The following is a 19,784-nucleotide window of genomic DNA, read 5'->3' on the forward strand; positions in this document are numbered from 1 at the left end:
ACAGAGAGTCTCAGACCTCAGGGAATATTCATTGGAGTGAGGTCTCATGATTCCTCATCTCATCACCAAGACCCAGCTTTACCCAACAGCATACAAACTCCAGTGTTGGAAGCCTCAGGCCAAACAACCAGTGAGACAGGAACACAATCCCATTCATTAAAAAAAAATGAGACAGCAATAAAATATGTCACAGATGAAGGAGCAAGGTAAAAACCTACATGACCAAATAAATGAAGAAGAAATAGGCAATCTACCTGAAAAAGAATTCAGAGTAATGATAGTAAAGATGATCCAGAATCTTGGAAATAGAATGGAGGCACAGAATGAGAAAATACAAGAAATGTTTAACAAAGATATATAGAAGAAATAAAGAACAAACAAACAGAGATGAACAACACAATAAGTGATATGAAAAATGCACTAGAAGGGAATTAATAACAATAACTGAGGCAGAAGAACGAATAAGTGAGCTGGAAGAGAAAATGGTGGAAATAACTGCCAGGGAGCAGAATAAAGAAAAAGAATAAAAAGAATTGAAGACAGTCTCAGAGACCTCTGGGACAACACTTAATGCACCAACATTTGAATTATAGGGGTCCCAGAAGAAAAAGAGAAAAATAAAGGGTCTGAGAAAATATTTGTAGAGATTATAGTTGAAAACTTCCTTAACATGGGAAAGGAAATAGTCACCAAAGTCCAGGAAACAAAGAGAGTCTCATAAAGGATAAACACCAGGAAAAACACATAAAGACACATATTAATCAAACTAACAAAAATTAAATTCAAAGAGAAGATATTAAAAGCAGCAAGGGAAAAACAAAAAAAAAATAACATACAGAGGAATCCCCATAAGGTTATCAGCTGATTTTTCAGCAGAAACTCTGAAGGGAGTAGCAGGATATACTTAAAGTGATGATAGAGAAAAACCTACAATCAAGATTACTCTACCCAGCAAGGATCTCATTCAGATTCAATGGAGAAATCAAAAAGCTTGTCAGACAAACAAAAGCTAAGAGAATTCAGCACCACCACTAAAGGTGGTGCTTTCTTTAGCACCACTAAAAAAGTTCTCTAGGCAAGAAACACAAGAGAAGAAAACAACCCACAAAAACAATCCCAAAACAATTAAGAAAATCGTGATAAGAACATACATATCAATAATAACCTTGAAGGTAATGGATTAAATGCCCCAACCAAAAGACACAGACTGGCTGAATGGATACAAAAACAAGACTCATATATATGCTGTGTACAAGAGACCTATTTCAGACCTAGGGACACATACAGACTGAAAGTGAAGGGATGGAAAAAGATAGTCCATGCAAATGGAAATCAAAAGAAAGCTGGAGTAGCAATAGTCATATCAGATAAAATAGACTTTAAATGAAATCTGTTACAAGAAGTATGGAGGAAGACCGGAATAAAGACACAGACCTAGAGCATGGACTTGAAGATATGGGGAGGGGGAAGGGTAAGCTGTGACAAAGTGAGAGAGTGGCATGGACATATATACACTATCACATGCAAAATAGATAGCTAGTGGGAAGTAGCTGCATAGCACAGAGAGATCAGCTAGGTGGTTTGTGACCAACTAGAGGGGTGAGATAGAGAGGGTTGGAGGGAGAGAGACGCAAGAGGGAAGAGATATGGGAACATATGTATATGTATAACTGATTCACTTTGTTATAAAGTGGAAACTAACAGACCATTGTAAAGCAATTATACTCCAATAAAGATGTTAAAAAAAGAGGTAAAGAGGGACACTACATAATGATCAAAGGATCAATCCAAGAAGATATAACAATTATAAATGTTTATGCACTCAACATAGGAGCACCTCAGTACATAAGGCAAATGCTAACAAAGGAGATGCAACCACATTTATATGCATAACTCATCTGCTCTTTTCAATGTCATATATCTACAAATTAAGATTACAGACACTTACATACACTAAAGGCAAAAAAAGGAAGAATGTAGTTAGTGAACTTGTATTCCAAAAGAGTGTGGTTTTATGCTCTGTTCTCCTAATGGTAAAATAAGGGGAATAAAGGAGCTATATTCGAGTCATGTTAAAATAAAAATTTGTAATTACTGTTTGAAATTATTATTATTTTTTCATATGCTATTACTTTCAGAATAAAAATAATTAATTTTATATATACATATATGTATAATTTATATCTTCATATGCCATGGTAAATTGAAAGCTTTATTTCAGTTTTCTAAAACTTGCTTTTCTCAAACTTGTGTTCATCTTTGAAGTCTTTGAAGTGTATGACTCAAAATTCTAGTATTTTTGGAAGTGTGCCACAAATACTAAATGTTTGAGGAACACTAACTAAAGGACAGTTTAGGGTTCCTCAGAATGTTTCTTATTCAATCTTTCTCTTTGGGTTGAGGAAGATATGAATAAGGGCAGTAACTGCCCCCAGCCTCCACTTAGCATCATGTCATTTAATATTAACCATGAGGAAGGTTAATTATTAACATTCCATAGAGGCAGAAATAGAGTCAGAAAGATGAGGTGGAGCCAGTATTTGTGCCAGGCTCTAAAATTCAGGTGAATTAGTGGTGAGGAGGGAAGAATAGGAATAGAAGGAGGTTTTGTATGTTACTGGAGTATCCTGGCAGAATTCCTCTAAATTGTTCCTAGCATTTCTGTCATCCACTGCTAAAAATTTAAAAATAAAACTAAAAATGATGCTGTAAGAGTCCAGGAGAATTAACAAAGTAGAGTTTACTCTCAAACTAGCAACTTATGGGGACTATTATTCCTTAAGCAGAGACATTGCTGTTCAGGTGGCAGCATGCTGTAGCATTATTAAGAGCAGAGGCTTTGGAATAAACAGTCCAGGATTAGAATTCCAGCTCTGCCTCTTATCCTGCATGAGTAGCTTTGAATAAATTTCTCAGTCTCTATACCTTAAAGTTGTCATCTGTAAAATGATGTTAATAAATTACTTACTTCTTAGGGTTATTGTGAAGATTAAATGAGATAATGCATTTGAAGCAGTGTGCTTCTGGGTCTACTCACTTCCCTGCAAATGGCACTATTTTGTTCCTTTTTATGGCTGACTAATAATCCACTGTATATATGTACAACATCGTTTTTTATCCATTTCTCTGTTGATGGACATTTAAGTTGCTTCCATGAACTGACTATTGTAAATAGAGCTGCAATGAATATTGGGGTGAATTTATCATTTTGAATTATGGTTTTCTCCAGGTGTATACCCAAGAGTGAGATTGCTGGGTCATGTGGTAGTTCTTGTTTTCGTTTTTTGAAGAACCTCCATACTGTTCTCTATAAGGACTAGACCAATTTACATTCAAACCAACAGTGCAAGAGGGTTCCCTTTCCTCCACACCCTCTCCAGCATTTATTGTTTGTAGATTTTTTGATGATGGCAATTCTGACTGTTGTGAGGTGATACCTCATCATAGTTTTGATTTGCATTTCTCTAATAATTAGTTATATTGAGCATCTTTCCATGTGTTTGTTGGCCATATGTATGTCTTCTTTGGAAAATTGTCTATTTCAGTCTTCTGCCCAGTTTTCAATTGGGTTGTTTCTTTTGTTTGATATTAAGCTGCATGAGCTGTTTGTATATTTTGGAGATCAATCCCTTGTTGGTTGCTGGTTTGCAAATATTTTCTCCCACTCTGAGGGTTGTCTTTTTGTCTTTTTTATGGTTTCCTTTGTTGTGCAAAAGCTTTTAATTAGGTCCAATTTGTTTATTTTTGTTTTTGTTTTCATTACTCTAGGAGGTGGGTCAAAAAAGATGTTTGTATGATTTATGTCAGAGTGTTCTGCCTAGGTTTCCCTCTATGAGTTTTATAGTGTCTGGTCTTACATTTAGGTCTTTAATCCATTTTTGAGTAAATTTTTTGTATGGTGTTAGAAAATGTTCTAGTTTCATTCTTTTACATGTAGCTGTCCAGTTTTCCCAGCCACTTATTGAAGAGGCTGTCTTTTCTCAATTGTATACTCTTGCCTCCTTTATCAAAGATAAGGTGACCATATGTGCATGGGTTTATCTCTGGTCTTTTTAGCCTGTTCCATTGATCTATGTTTCTGTTTTTCTGTGAGTACCATATTGTCTTGATTACTGTAGCTTTGTAGTATAGTCTAAAGTCTGGGAGCCTAATTCCTCCAGCTCTGTTTTTCTTTGTCATGATTGTTTTGGCTATTTGGGGTCTCCTGTGCTTACATACAAATTTTGAAATTTTTTGTTCTAGTTCTGTGAAAAATGCCAGTGGTAATTTGATAGTGATTGGAATAAATCTGTAGATTGCTTTGGGTAGTATAGTCGTTTTCACAGTATTGCTTCTTCCAATCCAAGAACATGGTATATCTCTCCATCTGTTTGTATTGTCTTTCATTTCTTTCATCAGTGTCTTATAGTTTTCTGCATACAGGTCTTTTGTCTCCTTAGTTAGGTATATTCCAGGTATTTATTCTTTTTGTTGCAGTGGTAAATGGGAGTGCTTCCTTAATTTCTCTTTCAGATTTTTCATCATTAGTATATAGGAACATCAGAGATTTCTTTGTATTAATTTTGTATCCTCCTACTTTACCAAATTCATTGATTAGCCTTTGTAGATTTCTGGTAGCATCTTTAGGATTCTCTAAATATAGTGTCATGTCATCTGCAAACAGTGACCGTTTTACTTCTGCCTTTCTGATTTGGATTCCTTTTATTTCTTTTTGTTGATTGCTGTGGCTAAAGTCTCCAAAACTATGTTGAATAACAGTGATGAGACCACTCTCCCCTTCTTAGTGAGGACATGGCCATTGGTATGGAAATGTCTAAGGGCTAGCAGAGGAAGGATCATACTATTGCATCAGAATCTGCGACCCAAGTGGAAAGGAGGCAAGAAGTTAGGAATGGATTAACATAGAAATTGAAATTGTTCTATGTACAATTTACCTGTTTCTTCACACTCATTGATTAATTCCCCTCAATGGTTCTGCAAGTTGAAAATTCTGATGGCCATGTTATTACTTTGGAAAATTCTTTTTATTGTTATTACTGCTATCGTTTGTGCAATATATACCTTAGGAACATATGTCACGGCTAATTCCAAATTAAGGGAAACTATTTTCCTGCAGCTCTATATTGAGATTCTTCAGATATAACTATTAATAATATGTTCTTTGATTAGAATATACTAGAAAAATGAGAAAATAGGAGAAAAAACACCCCAATTCCATCACCTCATTATGACTACTGTTAGCATATAGATATATTTTCTCCTAGCCCTGTTGTCTCTGAATATTTTCCCATAGTTTCAATTTGAGTCCCACTTTTAATAAATTCAACATAAGTATTTTCTCATTTTGATAGATAGTTTTCACATTCATAGTAGTAACGGCTGAAGAGAATTTCAACAGGGGATTGTGGTAGAATTTTCTTTACCTTTTTTGCTATTGTTTATTATCCCCATGTGCTGTACTGGTGAGAACAATAAGGCTCAGAAAATTTAAGCAATGTGCCAAGGGTAACATAGTGATGAAGTCACAAAACAAAGCCAGATGTTTCTTTCAAATACTGTTTTCTTTCCACTAGACGTCTCTGTCTCTGTTTTACACAAAATCAAGAAATGAGAAACTGAAGAAATCTTTATGTTATCCTACAGAGAAAGGCACGGGGAGGTTGTAGAGAGTAGCGGTTGGGGATAGAACAATACTCAAGGTACCCATCTTGCCAAAGGCTCTGGATTTTCATCTATAGAAGAGGCCTGCATCCTCCTTACCATGCCAAAATATTTTGTTTTAGATGGTTACATTTATCCGCTTGTGTGATGGACATGGTTTGTAAAGCAGCATGGAATGCAATCTGTGTATCAATGGCACTTCTATTTTCCTCTTTTATTAGAAGAGTATGGTTGTATTCTTGTCCTTTGGCATTCAGTCCTTAGTCCCACTAATCCTCTTTGGCTACACCAATATTGTCTTTTGAATTTCATGAAGTGGTTGCCCTGAAATCTTGGCATAGATAGACTTTGAGAGTGGCAAGCCGTAGGATTTAGAAATTCCATTTCATCCTGATGGTGAGAGTCATCAATGGTCAGGCTCTGGATCCAACTTTCTAGGTGGAACCCATTTAGAAGGATTGGGGAGTTTGGAGGCAGGATCAAGATGGCAGAGAAGGAAGACACTGATCTCATCATGAACACACAAAAACTACAACTACATATATAGCAACTCTTCCTAGAATGACCAGAAAGCTAGCAGTATGACTCATCTGCAACCAAGAATATAAGGAGAGAACAACATGGAGGTGGTAGGAGAGAAGTGATATAGCTGGATCCCACACTCTTAGTGTGTGACTGAGAAGAGGAAGGGAAAATCACAGGCTCAGGGATCCTCCCTCTGGAGTGAGGGGGTTGAGCCCCATATTAGGTACCCCAGCCCTGGGTCTGACAATGAGAAGGCAAGGCTCATTAGTTGACTTGAAATCCAGTGAGGCTGACCAGAGTGATGTAAGAAACTGAGACTCCTCTCTTGAAAAATGCACACACAGACTTGTTTGCTCCCAGTCCCAGCACACAGGCAGCAGACTGAAAACTGCTTGGTGCTCTGGCCAGCCTCCAGGATTACCACAGTGCGTCTCTCAGCCACCACCAAGTTCCTGCTCCATCCCCTTCTGCTCTGGCATTGTTTTCCAGTAAGGCAAAATATGTCATTGCCAATGTGAACACATGCACTGAGGAAGGAGCAGAGCCAGCTCTGGCACCAGCCCCACCTCTAACCAGGGTAGAGACAGCCATTGCTATCATGCACACACACATGCAACAGGGAAGGAGTAGAGCCAGCTCAGTAGTGCAACTCCAATTCCTTGGGCCCCAACTCTGCTTCTACTCAAGGTGCACATGCACACAATTGGGAAAAAGCAGAGCTAGCTCAGAAGTGCAGCCCCAAGACCTCAGTCTCTGGTCATGCACTTAAAGAAGGCAGAGACTGCCAGAGAAAATCCCAATTCCCCTAGGGCTCCTGCTCTAATCCCTCAGGCCTTGCCCTTGCCCCTTAATAAAGCAGAAATTTCCACTGAGCCTAGGAGAAGACACAGCTGAAACCTGACTCTGAGTCTAGCCCATCTGACTCCATCCCTACCTCCCACCAAGAAACTTGCTGCCAGTGCACCCCAGGAGAAGATATAGCCCATGCTAACTTCAGATCCAGCTCTCCCACCACACCAAAGCCACTGGGCACATGCAATCTGCTAGGGATGCTCCCACACAAGAACACACCTTCAAGACCACAATAGGTAACTGTTTCACCTAATTTCATAGGGGTAGAGAAAGTTGAACAAAAGAAGAAGACATAGGAATATATTTCAAACAAAAGAACAAAAGAAAACCCCAGAAAAACCCTAATGAAACAAATTAAAAATTTACCTGATAAAGAATGCAAAGCAATGGTAATAAAAATGCTAAACGAAATCAGGAAGAGAATAAATGAACACAGTGAGAAGTTCAAGAAAGAACTAGGAAATATAAAAAGGAACCAGTCAGACCTGAAGAATACAAAACCTGAAGCTGAAAACACACTAGAAAGAATTAACAGCAGATTAGGTGATACAGAAGAATGCATAAGTGATCTGGAATATAAAATAATGGAAACAACCTAATCAGAACAACATAAAGAAAACATTAAATGAAGATAGTTTAAAAGACTTCTGGGACAACATCAAAGATACTAACAATTGCATTACAGGGGTCTCAGAATGAAAAGAGAGAGAGAGAAATGAGCAGAAAATGTATTTGATGAAATTATGGATGAAAACTTCCCTAACCTGAAGAAGGAAAAAGTATCCAGGTCCAGGAAGCACAGAGAGTCCTAAACAAGATGAACCAAAAGAGACCCACACCAAGACATATCATAATTAAAATGACAAAAGTTAAGAACATAATTTTATTATTTTTTATTTATATTTTTTGGTGGTACATGGGCCTCTCACTGTTGTGGCCTCTCCCGTTGTGAAGCACAGGCTCTGGATATGCAGGCTCAGCAGCCATGGCTCGTGGGCCTAGCCACTCTGCGGCATGTGGGATCCTCCTGGACTGGGGCACGAACCCATGTTCCCTGCATCAGCAGGCAGACTCTCAACCACTGCACCACCAGGGAAGCCCAAGGACATAATTTTAAAGGCAGCAAGAGGAAAACAAAGAGTCACATACAAGGAAACCCCTATAAGGTTATCAGCTGATTTTTTTTTAGTGGAAACTTCCCAGGGCAGAAGGAAGTGCCATGATATATTTAAAGTGCTAAAAGGAAAAAAAAAAAAAAAAAAAAAAAAAACCTTGCAATCTAAGATACTCTATCCAGCAAGGTTATCATTCAGAATTCAAAGAGAGATAGAATTTCCCAGACAAGCAAAAACTAAAAGAGTTCGTCAACATTAAACCTACCTTCTAAGAAATGTTAAAGTATCTTCTTTAAGTGTAAAAATAAAAGACTATAACAAGAAATAAGAAAATATAAGAAAGAAAAAATTTCACTGGTAAAGGCAAGTATATAGTAAGGCAGTAGATCAACTGTTTAAATAAGCTGGTACAAATGTTAAAACATAAAAATTGCAAAATCAACTATAACTATAATAAACAGTTAAGAGATTGGCTTGAAGATGTAAAATAGTACATCAAAACACAAAACAGGGGAGCTTCAAGATGGCGGAAGAGTAAGACGTGGAGATCACCTTCCTGGCACAAATACATCAGAAACACATCTACATGTGGAACAACTCATACAGAACAACTATTGAACGCTGGCAGAAGAGCTCAGACCTCCCAAAGGGCAAGAAACTTCCTGTGTACCTCGGTAGGGCAAAAGAAAAAAGAAAAAACAGAGACAAAAGAATAGGGACTGGACCTTCACCAGTGGGAGGGAGCTTTGAAGGAGGAAAGGTTTCCACACACTAGGAAGCCCCTTCATGGGCAGAGACAGTGAGTGGTGGAGCAGGGAGTCTTTGGAGCCATGGAAGAGAGTGCAGCAACAAGGGTGTGGAGGGCAAAGCAGAGAGATTCCCACACAGAGAATCAGTGCAAACCAGCACTCACCAGTCCGAGAGGCTTGTCTGCTCACCCACCAGGGCAAGCGGAGGCTGGGAGCTGAGGCTCAAGCTTCGGTCCTATCCCAGGGAGAGGACTGGGGTTGGCTGCGTGAACACAGCCTGAAGGGGGCTAGTGTGCCACAGCTAGCCAAGAGGGAATCCAGGAAATGTCTGGAGCCACCAAAGAGACAAGAGACTTTTTCTTCCCTCTTTGTTTCCTGGTATGCAAGGAGAGGGGATTAAGAGCACTGCTTAAAGGATCTCCAGAGACGGGTGTGAACTGCAGCTATCAGCGCAGACACCGGAGACGGGCATGAGATGCTAAGGCTGCTGCTGCAGCCACCAAGAAACTTCTGTGCAAGCACATGTCACTATCCACACCTACCCTCCTGGAAGACTTTGCAGCCCAGCACTGCCAGGGTCCCATGATCCAGGGACAACTTCCCCAGGAGAACACACGGCACACCTCACGCTCTTGAAAAGTCATGCGGGCCTCTGCCACCAAAGGCTATGACCACATTCTGTAGCCCTCCATCCCCCAAGCCAGAGTGAGCCAGAGCCCCCGAATGAGCTGCTCCTTTAACCACGTCCTGTTTGAGGGAAGAACAGATGCCCTCAGGTGACCCACATGCAGAGGCAAGTCCAAATCCAAAGCTGAACCCAGGAGCTGTGCGAACAAAGAAGAGAAAGGGAAATTTCTCCCAGCAGCCTCAGGGGCAGTGGATTAAATCTCCACAATCAACTTGATGTACCCTGCATTGGTGGAATACCTGAATAGACAAAGAATCATCCCAAATTGAGGAGGTAGACTTTGGGATCAATGATATATATATATTATTTTTGTTTTTCTCTTTTTCTCTACTTGTGAGTGTGTATATGTATGCTTCTGTGTGTGATGTTGTCTGTATAGCTTTGCTTTTACCATTTGTCCTAGGGTTCTGCTTGTCAGGATTTTTTTCTTTTTTACTATAGTTTTCAACACTTATTATAATTGGTGGATTTGTTTTTTTGGTTTGGTTGCTCTCTTCTTTCTTTCTTTCTTTTATTTCTTTATCACTTAAAAAAATTTTTTAATTAAAAAAATTTTTACATTATTTTTATTTTAATAACTATTTTATTTCACTGTATTTTGTTTTATCTTCTTTCTTTCTTTCTTTGTATCTTTCTTTCTTTCTTCCTTCCTTCCTTCCTTCCTTTCTTTCTCTCTTTTTTTTACTCCCTCTTATTCTGAGCCAAGTGGATGACAGGCTCTATGTTCTCCAGCCAGGCATCAGGGCTGTGCCTCATAGGTGGGAGAGCCAAGTTCAGGAAACTGGTCAACAAGAGACCTCCCAGCCCCATGTAATAGCTAATGGTGAAAACCTCCCAGAGTTCTCCATCTCAAAGCCAAGACGCAGCTCCACTCAACGGCAAGGAAGCTACAGTGCTGGACACCCTGTGACAAACAACTAGCAAGACAGGTACACAGTCCCATCCATTAGTAGAGAAGCTGCCTAAAACCATAATAAGGCCACAGACACCCCAAAACACACTACCAGACGTGGAACTTCTCACCAAAAAGACAAGATCCAGCCTCACCCACCAGAACACAGGCACTAGTCCCCTCCACCAGGAAGCCTACACAACACACTGAATTAACCTTAGCCACTGAGGACAGACAGCAAAAACAGTGGAAACTATGAAACTGCAACCTTCAAGAAGGAGACCCCAAACACAGTAAGTTAAGCAAAATGAGAAGATAGAGAAACACATAGCAGATGAAGATGCAAGGCAAAAACCCACCAGACCTAACAAATGAAGAGGATATAGGCAGTCTACCTGAAAAAGAATTCAGAGTAATAATAGTAAAGATGATACAAAATCTTGGAAATAGAATGGAAAAAATACAAGAAACTTTTAACAAGGACGTAGAAGAACTAAAAAGCAAACAAACAGTGAAGAACAACACAATAAATGAAATTAAATATTCTCTATAAGGGATCAATACCAGAATAACTGAGGCAGAAGAGCGGGTAAGTGACCAGGAAGATAAAATAGTGGAAATAACTAGTGCAGAGCAGAATAAAGAAAGAAGAATGAAAAGAATTGAGGAAACTCTCAGAGACTTTTGGAACAACATTAAACACAAAAACATTCAAATTATAGGGGTCTCAGAAGAAGAAGAGAACAAGAAAGGGACTGAGAAAATATTTGAAGAGATTATAGTTGAAAACTTCCCTAATATGGGAAAAGAAATAGTTAAACAAGTCCAGGAAGAACAGAGAGTCCCATACAGGATAAATCCAAGGAGAAACACACCAAGACACATATTAATCAAACTATCAAAAATTAAATACCAAGAAAAATATTAAAAGCAGCATGGGAAAAACAACAAATAACACACAAAGGAATCCCCATGAGGTTAAAAGTTGATCTTTCAGCAGAAACTCTGCAAGCCAAAAGGGAGTGGCAAGTCATATTTAAAGCGATGAAGGAGAAAAACCTACAAGGAAGATTACTCTACCAGGCCAGGGTCTCATTCAGAATTGATGGAGAAATTAAAATCTTTACAGAGAAGCAGAAGCTGAGAGAATTCAGCACCACCAAACCAGCTTTACAAGAAATGCTATAGGAACTTCTCTAGACAGGAAACACAAGAGAAGGAAAAGACCTGCAATAATAAACCCAGAACAATTAAGAAAATGGTGTTAGGAACATACATATCAATTATTACCTTAAATATAAATGGATTAAATGCTCCAACCAAACGACATAGACTGGCTGAATGGATACAAAAACAAGATCTGTATATATACTTTCTACAAGAGACCCACCTCAGACCTAGGGACACATACAGACTGAAAGTGAGGGGGTAAAAAAGATATTCCATCCAAATGGAAATGAAAAGAAAGCTGGAGTAGCAATTCTCATATTAGAAAAAATAGACTTAAAAACAAAGACTGTTACAAGAGACAAAGAAGGACACTTCATAATGATCAAGGAATCAATCCAAGAAGAAGATATAACAATTGTAAATATTTATGCACCCAACATAGGAGCACCTCAATACATAAGGCAAATACTAACAGCCATAAAAGGGGAAATTGACAGTAATACAATCAGATTAGGGGACGTTAACACTCTACTTCCACCAATGGATAGATCCTCCAGAATGAAAATAAATAAACACAAGCTTTAAATGATACATTAAATAAGATGGACTTAACTGATATTTATAGGACATTCCATCAGAAAACAACAGAATACACATTTTTCTCAAGTGCTCATGGAACATTCTCCAGGATAGATCATATCTTGGGTCACAAAGCAAGCCTTGGTAAATTTAAGAAAATTAAAATCAATAAGTTTCCTTATTGATTTTATGTCTGGATGATCTATCCACTGATGTAAGTCCCCTACTATTATTGTATTACTGTCAATATCTCCCTTTATGTCTGTTAATATTTGTTTTTGTATTTCAGTGCTCCAATATTAGGTGTATATATGCTTACAATGTTCTATCCTCTTCTTGGATTGACCATTTTATCATTGTATAATGTCTTTCTTTATCTTTTACTATATATTTTATTTTAACTCTACTTTGTCTGATATGAGTATTGCTGCCCCAACTTTCTTTTTGTTCCATTTGCATGGAATATCTTTTTCTATCCCTTCACTTTCAGTCTGTGTGTCTTTAGCTCTGAAGTGAGTATCATGTAGACAGTATATAGATGGCACTTTTTTACTTATTCAATTTTTACCGTTTCTTATTATTGAGGGATTCGGTCCATGGACAAATAAAGTGATTATTGATAGTTACATATTTATTGCCAATTTGTGACTTGTTTTCTGGCTATTTATGTAGTTCTTCTCTATTCTTTTTTTAACCTCTTCCCTCATGACTTGAATATTCTCTTCAGTGTTATGTTTGGGTGACTTTCTCCTTAATTTCTGTGTATTTATTGTAGGTTTCTCATTTGCGGTTAAAATGGGGTTCATATATATCAACTCATAACCATATCTACTTGTTTTAAACTGATCATCATTTAAGTTCAAACGCATTCTAAAGATCTGCATTTTTAATCCCCCCATGTTTTGTATTTTGTTGTTGTTGTTTGTTTTTTGTTTTTAAACATCTATATTTGAGTATAACTGCTTTACAATGGTGTGTTAGCTTCTGCTTTATAATAAAGTGAATAAGTTATACATATACATATGGCCTCATATCTCTTCCTTCTTGTGTATCTCTCCTTCCCACCTTCCCTATCCCACCACTCTAGGTGGTCACAAAGCACCGAGCTGATCTCCCTCTGCCATGTGGCTGCTTACCACTAGCAATCTATTTTATGTTTGGTAGTGTATATATGTCCATGCCACTCTCTAACTTTGCCACAGCTTACCCTTCCCCCTCCCCATCAAATCCATTTTCTAGTAGGTTGGTGTCTTTATTCAGGTCTTGCACCTAGGATTTTCATGACTTTTCTTTTATTTTTAGATTCCATATACATATATATGTTATCATATGGTATTTGTTTTTCTCCTTCTGACTTACTTCACTCTGTATGACAGACTCTAGGTCCATCTACCTCACTACAATTTACTCAATTTCATTTTTTATGGCTGAGTAATATTCCATTGTATATAAGTGCCATGTCTTCTTTAACCATTCATCTGTTGAAGACACTTAGGTTGCTTCCATATCCTGGCTATTGTAAATAGAGCTGCAATGAACATTTTGGTAAATGACTCTTTTTGAATTATGGCTTTCTCAGGGTATATGCCCAATAGTGGGATTGCTGGGTCATATGATAGTTCTATTTGTAGTTTTTTAAGGAAGCACCATATTGTTCTCCATAGTGGCTGTATCAATTTACATTCCAACCAACAGTGCAAGAAGGTTGCCATTTCTCCACACCCTCTCCAGCATTTATTGTTTCTAGATTTGTTGATGATGGTCATTCTGACCAGTGTGAGATGATATTGCATTGTAGTTTTGACTTCCATTTCTCTAATGATTAATGATGTTGAGCATTCTTTCATGGGTTTGTTGGCAATCTGCATATCTTCTTTGGAGAAATGTTTATTTTAGTCTTCTGCCCATTTTTGGATTGGGTTGATTGTTTTTTTGTTATTGAGCTGCCTGAGTTGCTTATAAATTTTGGATATTTTCCCTCTTGTTAATGGTTTCCTTTGCTGTGAAAAAACTTTTAAACTTCATTAAGTCCCATTTGTTTATTTTTGATATTATTTCCATTTCTCTAGGAGGTGGGTCAAAAAGGATCTTGCTGTGATTTATGTCATAGAGTGTTCTGCCTATATTTTCCTCTAAGAGTTTGATAGTGTCTGCCTTAAACTGAGATCTTTAATCCATTTTGAGTTTATTTTTTCTGTATGGTGTTAGGAGGTGTTCTAATTTCATTCTTTACATGTAGCTTTCCAGTTTTCCCAGCACCACGTATTCAATAGGCTGTATTTTTCCACTATATATTCTTGCCTCCTTTAGGAAAGATATGGTAAAAATATGTGCGTGGGTTTATCTATGGGCTTCCTATCCTTTTCCATTGATATATATTTCTGTTTTTGTGCCACTACAATAGTGTCTTGATTGTAGCTTTGTCGTATAGTCTGAAGTCATGGAGGCTAATTCCTCCAGCTCCGTTTTTCTTTCTCAAGATTGTTTTGGCTATTTGGGGTCTTTTGTGTTTCCATACAAGTTGTGAAATTTCTTGTTCTAGTTAGGTGAAAAATGCCAGTGGTAATTTGATACGGATTGCAATAAATCTGTAGATTGCTTTGGGCAGTATAGTCATTTTCACAATGTTGATTCTTCCAATCCAAGAACATGATATATTTCTCCATTGATTTGTATCATCTTTAATTTCTTTCATCAGTATCTTATAATTTTCTGCATACAGGTCATTTGCCTCTTTAGATAGGCTTATTCCGAGACATATTATTCACTTTGTTGCAATGGTAAATGGAAGTGTTTTTTTAATTTCACTTTCAGATTTTTCTTCATTAGTGTATAGGAATGCAAGAAATTTTTGTGCATTAATTTTGTATCTTGCTAGGTTACTAAATTCATTGATTAGCTCTAGTAGATTTCCAGTAGTATCTTAAGGGTTCTCTATGTATAGTATCATGTCATCAGCAAACAGTGACAGCTTTACTTCATCGTTTCTGATGAAAAGCAGAAGGAAAGAAATCAAAAAGATCAGATCAAAAATAAATGAAAAAGCAATGAAGGAAACAATAGCAAAGATCAATAAATGTAAAAGCTGGTTCTTTGAGAAGATAAAGAAAATTGATAAAGCATTAGCCAGACTCATCAAGAAAAAAACGGAGAAGACTCAAATCAATTGAATTAGAAATGAAAAAGGAGATGTAACAACTGACACTGCAGAAATACAAAAGATTACTTGAGATTACTACAAGCAGCTGTATGCCAATAAAATGGACAACCTGGAAGAAATGTACAAATTCTTAGAAATGCACAAGTTGCCGAGACTGAACCAGGAAGAAATAGCAAATACGCAGAGGCCAATTACAAGCACTGAAATTGAAACTGTGATTAAAAATCTTCCAACAAACAGAAGCCCAGGACCAGATGGCTTCTCAGGGGAATTCTATCAAATATTTAGAGAAGAGCTAACACCTGTCCTTATCAAACTCATCCAAAAGATAGCAGAGAGAGGAACACTCCCAAACTCATTCTAAGAGGCCACCATCACCCGGATACCAAAACCAGACAAACACATCACAAAGAAAGAAAACTATAGGCCAATAGCACTGATGACCATACATGCAAAAATCCTCAACAAAATACTAGCAAACAGAATCCAGCAGCACATTAAAAGGATCATACACCATGATCAAGTGGGGTTTTTTCCAGGAATGCAAGGATTCTTCAATATATGCAAATCAATCAACGTGATACACCATATCAACAAACTGAAGGAGAAAAACCATATGATCATCTCAATAGATGCAGAGAAAGCTTTTGACAAAATTCAACACCGATTTATGATAAAAACCCTGAAGAAAGTAGGCATAGAGGGAACTTTCCTCAACATAATAAAGGTCATATATGACAAACCCACAACTAGCATCTTTCTCAAAGGTGAAAAACTGAAACCATTTCCACTAAGATCAGGAACAAGACAAGGTTGCCCACTCTCACCACTCTTATTCAACCTAGTTTTGGAAGTTCTAGCCACAGCAATCAGAGAAGAAAAAGACATAAAAGGGATCCAAGTAGGAAAAGTAGAAGTAAAGCTGTCACTGTTTCCAGATGACATGATACTATATATAGAGAATACTAAGGATGCTACCAGAAAACTACTAGAGCTAATCAATGAATTTGGTAAAGTTGCAGGATACAAAATTAATGCACAGAAATCTCTGGCATTCTTATACACTAATGATGAAAAATCTGAGAGTGAAATTAAGAAAACACTCCCATTTACCATTGCAACAAAAAGAATAAAATATCTAGGAATAAACCTACGTAAGGAGACAAAAGACTTGTATGCAGAAAACTATGACACTGATGAAAGAATTAAAGATGATACAAATATATGGAGAAATATACCATGTTCTTGGATTGGAAGAATCAACATTGTGAAATTGAATCTTTTACCCAAAACAATCTACAGATTCAATGCAATCCCTATCAAATTACCACTGGCATTTTTTACAGAACTAGAACAAAAAAGTTCACAGTTTGTATGGAAACATAAAAGACCCCAAATCGCCAAAGCAATCTTGAGAACGAAAAATGGAGCTGGAGGAATCAGGCGCCCTGACTTCAGACCCTACTACAAGGCTACAGTAATCAAGACAGTATAGTATGGCACAAAAACAGAAATATAGATCAATGGAACACGATAGAAAGCCCAGAGATAAACACACACACATATGGTCACCTTATCTTTGATAAAGGAGGGAAGGATATACAGTGGAGAAAAGACAGCCTCTTCAATAAGTGGTGCTGGGATAACTGGACACCTACATGGAAAAGTATGAAATTAGAACACTCCCTAACATCACACAAAAAAATAAACTCAAAATTGGCTAAAGACCTAAATGTAAGGCCAGACACTATCAAACTCTCAGAGGAAAACATAGGCAGAACACTCTATGACATAAATCACAGCAAGATCCTTTTTGACCCATCTCCTAGAGAAATGGAAATAAAAACAAAAATTAACAAATGGGGCCTAATGATACTTAAAAGCTTTTGCACAGCAAAGGACACCATAAACAAGACCAAGAGACATCCCTCAGAATGGCAGAAAATGTATGAAAATGAAGCAACTGACAAAGGATTAATCTCCAAAATTTATAAGCAACTCAGGCAGCTCAATAACAAAAAAACATAAAACCTAATCCATAAATGGGCAGAAGAACTAAATAGACATTTCTCCAAAGAAGATATACAGATTACTAACAAACACATGAAAGAATGCTCAACATCATTAATCATTAGAGAAATGCAAATCAAAACTACAATGAGATTTCATCTCACACCGGTCAGATGGGCCATCATCATAAACTCTAGAAAAAATAAATGCTGGAGAGGGTGTGGAGAAAAAGGAACCCTCTTGCACTGCTGATGGGAATGTAAATTGATACAGCCACTATGGAGAACAGTATGGAGTTTCCTTTAAAAACTACAAATAGAACTACCATATGACCCAGCAATTCCAGTACTGCACATATACCCTGAGAAAACCATAATTCAAAAAGAGTCATGTACCAAAATGTTCATTGCAGCTCTATTTATGATAGCCAGGACATGGAAGCAACCTAAGTGTCCATCAACAGAGGAATGGATAAAGAGATGTGGCACATATATACAATGGAATATTACTCAGCCATAAAAAGAAATGAAACTGAGTTATTTATTTATTTTTATTTATTTATTTATTTATTTATTTTTTAACTACAAACGAAACCACTCAGACGGTGTCCTCTCCCTCTTTCTCTCCCGAAGGAAGAGCAGAACGATCATCAATGGTTAGTGACAGCTGCAAAAACAACGCCAAGAGCCGGCTTCACGCTCAGAAGAGAACACTGCATCTCCTCCTCGTGGTTTCTGGTGCTCTACACGTTCAGAGAAACTTCTCTAGTAACAAACTATAGAAATGATCCCTGAAAGTATAGTCTTAAACTGAGTTATTTATAATGAGGTGTATGGACCGGCAATATGTCATACAGAGTGAAGTAAGTCAGAAGGAGAAAAACAAATACCATATGCTAACACATATATATGGACACTAAGGGAAAAAAAAATGTCATGAAGATATTGGTGATAGGACAGGAATAAAACACAGACTTACTAGATCATGGACTTGAGGATATGGGGAGGGGTAGGGTAAGCTGTGATGAAGTGAGAGAGTGGCAGGGACATATATACACTATCAAATGTAAATTAGATAGCTAGTGGGAAGCTGCCACATAACACAGGGAGATCACCTCTGCTCTTTGTGACCACCTAGAGGGATGGGATAGGGAGGGTGGGAGACAGGGTGATGCAAGAGGAAAAGATATGGGAACATATGTATATGTATAACTGATTCACTTTGTTGTAAAGGAAAAACTAACACACTATTGTAAAACCGTTATACTCCAATAAAGATGTTTTAAAAAAAAGTAATTAGAAACAAATGACAATGGAGACATGATGACCCAAAATCTATGGGAGAAAGCAAAAGCAGTTCTAAGAGGGAAGTTTATAGCAATACAATCATACCTTAAGAAACAGGAAACATCTCGAATAAACAACCTAACCTTGCACCTAAAGCAACTAGAGAAAGAAGAACAAACCCCCCCCCCAAATTTAGCAGACGGAAATAAATCATAAATATCAGATCACAAATAAATGAAAAAGAAATGAAGGTAACAATAGCCAAGATCAATAAAAGTAAAAGTTGGTTCTTTGGAAGATAAATAAAATTGATAAACAATTAGCCAGACTCATCAAGAAAAAAAGGGAGAAGACTCAAATCAATTGAATTAGAAATGAAAAAGGAGATGTAACAACTGACTCTGCAGAAATACAAAAGATTATTAGAGATTACTACAAGCAACTAACTGTATGCCAATAAAATGGACAACCTGGAAGGAATGGACAAATTCTTAGAAATGCACAAGCTGCCGAGACTGAACCAGGAAGAAATAGAAAATATGAACAGACCAATCACAAGCACTGAAATTGAAACTGTGATTAAAAATCTTCCAACAAACAAAAGCCCAGGACCAGATGGCTTCACAAGTGAATTGTATAAAACATTTAGAGAAGAGCTAAAACCTATCCTTCTCAAACTCTTCCAAAAGATAGCAGAGGGAAGAACACTCCTAAACTCATTCTATGAGGCCACCATCACCCGGATACCAAAACCAGACAAAGACGTCACAAAGAAAGATAACTACAGGCCAATATCACTGATGAACATAGATGCAAAAATCCTCAACAAAATACTATCAAACAGAATCCAACAGCACATTAAAAGGATCATGCACCATGATCAAGTGGGGTTTATTCCAGGAATGCAAGGATTCTTCAATATACACAAATCAATGAACGTGATACACCATGTCAACAAACTGAAGGAGAGAAACCATATGATCATCTCAATAGATGCAGAGAAAGCTTTTGACAAAATTCAACACCGATTTATGATAAAAACCCTGAAGAAAGTAGGCATAGAGGGAACTTTCCTCAACATAATAAAGGCCATATAT

At 37.4% G+C, this 19,784-nt stretch overlaps 1 non-coding gene across 1 annotated transcript; it reads right to left on the reverse strand.

Moving 5' to 3' along the window:
- Window positions 1-17,993: 17,993 nt before the first annotated feature.
- LOC131749049 (small nucleolar RNA U3) lies at window positions 17,994-18,207 on the reverse strand. The gene has a single exon (XR_009333167.1). It is a non-coding gene; the product is annotated as a small nucleolar RNA U3 (small nucleolar RNA).
- Window positions 18,208-19,784: the final 1,577 nt, after the last annotated feature.

The sequence above is a fragment of the Kogia breviceps genome, chromosome X (genome assembly GCF_026419965.1).
Source record: "Kogia breviceps isolate mKogBre1 chromosome X, mKogBre1 haplotype 1, whole genome shotgun sequence".
Taxonomy (NCBI): Eukaryota; Metazoa; Chordata; class Mammalia; order Artiodactyla; family Physeteridae; genus Kogia; species Kogia breviceps.